We start from the raw sequence: 4,787 nt of genomic DNA, 5'->3' as shown, positions 1-4,787 counted from the left end.
TTTCAAAAGACACAGGACATGAAGCCTGTTCTCAAGGCTTTATTCCACAAGGATTTCTTCCTGCTTAATTTACTCTGGATTAAATTTAACAATGGTTTGGTCTGAATGAGAACATCTTTGTATAAATAAATCAGGAATAAGAAATAGCTGTGTGTAGAGACAAGCCCAGAGGTCACCTCTATGACCCAACACCACAACAGTCTCCTTGTCCTGGATATCATCCTGACTTGTTTAATTTGGGATTCAGCTCTGGGTGGATCAGCCTGGAGAGTGTGCCATGCTCTCCAGGTGCTCTGCTTAAACTGAAGGGATTTGGAGAACCAGGGCCCTGGACATTTCTGGAAGAGTGCACAGCTTTGTTCACAGCAGATATTTTATTCTTTAATGATACATTGTCATTCAAACCCCTGTTTCACTGGGAAGATGGTGAAAGTTAAGCAAGACAAAACCTAGCTGGCACTTAGCTGGCACTTAAATTTTACCAAATGTGAATTGTGCACCTTCTGCCTCCACTATGATTTGAGAATTAATTTAACAAACACCAAACAAGAGAGGAGTCAGAGCTCATGACAGAACATGGAAAGAGCTCGTCTGAGAGAATTTCAGTTGCTTACATGCTTTCAAAAGGGCCAGGCCTAAATAAAATTCACATTTAAGGTGCTTAGAGGACTGGCTTCCCAGGCTCTGAGCTTTTTCTTGATGAAGTGTAGGAAGAATAGAAAAGGACACCAGAAGAAGCTTGTCTTCAGGAGGCAGAAAAAGAAGCCAGCAAGGGAATTCCAAAGCATCCAAATCACTGAATAAAAATGAATGAATAAATAAATAAATAAATAAAAATTTAAAATATTCCAACAGTTGGCCAGGCTGACAAACAGTAGTCAGTACCAGTTTTGTTTTGAGAACAAATCTCATGCAACCAACCTAATTCATCCTTTTGTGGCAAGGTAACCAGTCTCATGTAATTCCTTCTCTCCTGTGGGTGTGCTAGCAGAGGCATCACAGAGAAGCTCTTTTCTTGCACTGCTCCAATGTCTTGCAGTATTTCCCAGTCCTTTCAGAGAGCAGGATTCAATCCAGTGCTTCAGCTTGGTCTTTTTAGAAAGAAGTACTTCTAAAGGGTTGCTTGGCATGAGTGAACTCAACCAACCTGGTGCTTCAGCAGGTCACAGGGCACCTTTGTCCTGTAGGTTAGAGCTGGAATATTTTCCTTTTACATTCTGTGAGCAGCTGGCAAATAGGTAATGGCTTTAAAGTTGATATAAAACGGCACTAATTTGCAAAACTATTAAACAAAAATCCATCTATTTGACCACTCTGCAAATATTTAGCCATGTTGGGTTTTTTTCTCCCTAGATGGTGCAATAGTGCAGCTGGGTTAAGCCAACCCAGAGCTCTGAGGCTGCCATCCCCTCCTTGTGCTCCTGTTCACACGCTGCATTTGCACTCACGTGGTTGAACAGTAACTGAATCAGCTCAGTGATCTCACTTTGAAAAAACTCCCTCGGTTAGTTTTCAGCCAGATCAGAAAGCTGGGCTGGCTTACCAGGTGCTCCTTAGTGTCAACAGCCAGGCAGGAGAGTGGGCTGGGAGGAAACTGCCTCGGAAGGAGGTGATGAAAGGAGCAGGCTGCACCTTGGGGAGATGCTGCAGTTCCCTGCTGATCTCACTCAGAGCACCCTCACAAACCATGGAGAAGTGTGGAGATGGAAATGAGCAGTGGGAAAGCAGGGGGAATTCTCAAACCAGCTTTGACTGAGGAAAAATTTTTAAAAAGCAGATAATCCTGCTGAAGTCAATGACACGCTGGACTGCTCTGGGCACATATATGAATTTTTGTGAGTTCAGAGCTGAGGGCAATGGAGCTCAGTAGCCCAAGAGTCAGTTCCTTTATAAATTGATTTGAATGCACAAAAGCCAGGAATTAAAAGGCAGGTTGAGGACCACACTTGGGCCTTCAGCAGAGTGGTTTAATGCTTGTAATAGGTGAACAAATGAGAACACAGGTTAATAAAAACCTTGTGGCTTCCTTGTAAAGATGAGAACTTTAGAGGCAGAGAATTGAGGCATATCATCATTTGCTGGAGATCACATAAACTCCTTGCTGTAGACAAAACAGAACAAACACTGTATTTGATGTGATCTAGTGAGAAAATTACTGGTTTAGGGCTTCAGGTAGGCTCTGCAGATTGCTTTTAACAGGTCTTATTTCATGGAATTATATGCTAAAAACCATATCAGGGCAACCACTCCTCTCCCAAACACCAAACTTTAAAGCCTGTGCAAAATAATGGCACTGCTTAGTGCACCAGCTTTGAGATTCTTTTTTCCCAGAGACAAATACTGTGGTTTTTCTCTACTGCTTTCTTAGAAACTACTGAAACTCTCTTTGCTAACATTCTTCCTCTTCAAGGATAATAGAAAAGCCCAGCATTCAGGAACCTAATTGAGAAGTATTAAACAACCCAAATTTTGCATGCAGTTTGTTATCAGTTCTGTTAACAACAGAGAGCCTGTACAATGTGAAAAAATAGTAATTAAAAAATAAATATAAATTACGTTTGCATTAGCAGCACAAATGACTAACGTGGGTTGTTTGTGTGGTATTCGGGAGAAGAATACCTAGTTTTAAATTTTAATTCTTAAACCTCTGAGGACAGAAAATGTGTTCTGCATTATTTCCTCCAGCTCGGTCTTGCTCCGCTTCTTGGCAGCCGCGCTCATTTTTTGGGTCCATGAATTCTCCTGCTGCCGGCTGTGCTCCAGGGCATCACCTCCAGGGCATGGTCACAAGGGCTCTGGGGCAGCTCCTCTGCCTCCAAGAGCCCGGGCTGAATCCAGGTGCCAAACCCCCGGGATGCCGAGGCAGGGCTGAATCCAAATCCCAAACCAAATGGGATGTCAAGGCAGGGCTGAGATCCAGATCCAAACCCCCCGGGATTCTGTGCCAGGGCTGAATCCATGTCCCAAACCCCCGGGATTCTGTGGCAGGGCTGAATCCATGTCCCAAATCCCCGGGATTCTGTGGCAGGGCTGAATACAGATTCCATCCCCTCTCCCCGGGATTCTGTGTCAGGGCTGAATCCCGGTCCCAAACCCCTCCAGGATTCTGTGCCAGGGCTGAATCCCGGTCCCAACCCCTCCAGGATCCTGTGCCAGGGCTGAATCCCGGTCCCAACCCCTCCAGGATTCTGTGCCAGGGCTGAATCCATGTCCCAAACCCCCCGGGTTTCTCTGCCAGGGCTGAATCCCGATCCCAATCCCCCCGGAATTTTGTGACAGGGCTGAATCCCGGTCCCAACCCCCCCGGAATTTTGTGACAGGGCTGAATCCCGGTCCCAAACCCCCGGATTCTGTGCCAGGGCTGAATCCATGTCCCATACTCCTCCGGGTTTCTGTGCCAGAGCTGAATCCCTATCCCAACCCCCCCGGGATTCTGTGCCAGGACTGAATCCCGGTCCCAAACCCCTCCAGGATTCTGTGCCAGGGCTGAATCCATGTCCCAACCCCTCCAGGATTCTGTGCCAGGGCTGAATCCCGGTCCAATCCCCCGGAATTCTGTGCCAGAGCTGAATCCATGTCCCAAACCCCCCGGAATTCTGTGCCAGAGCTGAATCCATGTCCCAAACCCCCCGGAATTCTGTGCCAGGGCTGAATCCAGATCCCAACCCCTCCAGGATCCTGTGCCAGGGTTGAATCCCGGTCCCAGCCCCTCCAGGATTCTGTGCCAGGGCTGAATCCCGGTCCAATCCCCCGGAATTTTGTGCCAGGGCTGAATCCAGATCCCATCCCCACCCCCCCCCCCCCCGGGATTCTGTGCCAGGGCTGAATCCCGGTCCAATGCCCCAGAATTCTGTGCCAGGGCTGAATTCAGATCCCAAACCCCCCGGGACTCTGTGCCAGGGCTGAATCCATGTCCCAACCCCTCCAGGATTCTGTGCCAAGGCTGAATCCATGTCCCAACCCCTCCAGGATTCTGTGCCAGGGCTGAATCCCGGTCCAATCCCCCGGAATTCTGTGCCAGAGCTGAATCCATGTCCCAAACCCCCCGGAATTCTGTGCCAGGGCTGAATCCAGATCCCAACCCCTCCAGGATCCTGTGCCAGGGTTGAATCCCGGTCCCAGCCCCTCCAGGATTCTGTGCCAGGGCTGAATCCCGGTCCCAACCCCTCCAGGATTCTGTGCCAGCCTGAATCCCGGTCCCAGCCCCTCCAGGATCCTGTTCCAGCCTGAATCCCGGTCCCAGTCCCCGGGATGCCGTCCCGGAGCCGCAGACACCGCGCTGTTTTCCGTGCCTTATCTGATGCTCCGGCTCCGCCAGGACCGGTCCCGGTGACTCACGGCCGCCTCATCCCGCGGCGCACCGGGAGATGTTTTCCAGGCTGGATCCCACAAATCCCGGCTAACCATGCCTTGTTCCTGGCGGAGCCTTCCTCCGGGAACGAGCTGGATGGAGACGGACCAAGAAATTTGCGTGGCACGAATTTCGTGAGTTCAGAGCGTTCCAGGCACCCACCGCCCTCCTCTATGGGACAGCATTTGCTGCGGAGAAATCAGCTCCAGAATCATTTGGAAAATTGGGCACTACCGAAAATCTGCTTTTCAAACCTAAATAGACCCACACACAGCCGTTTCGGTATCAAGAAATTTAAATTTGCTATCAAAAAAGGCTCCTCTTTTTGAATGGGTGTTTTATTTTGTGCATTCACGCCAGCATTTTGGGGTGTGAATAATCTTAACGAAAGAATATTAAAATCTTAGCAAAATATTATTAAAATTTTAATATAATA

The sequence above is a fragment of the Catharus ustulatus genome, chromosome 2 (assembly GCF_009819885.2).
Source record: "Catharus ustulatus isolate bCatUst1 chromosome 2, bCatUst1.pri.v2, whole genome shotgun sequence".
In the NCBI taxonomy this organism is placed as follows: Eukaryota; Metazoa; Chordata; class Aves; order Passeriformes; family Turdidae; genus Catharus; species Catharus ustulatus.
Note: the sequence above shows the minus strand (reverse complement) of the source record.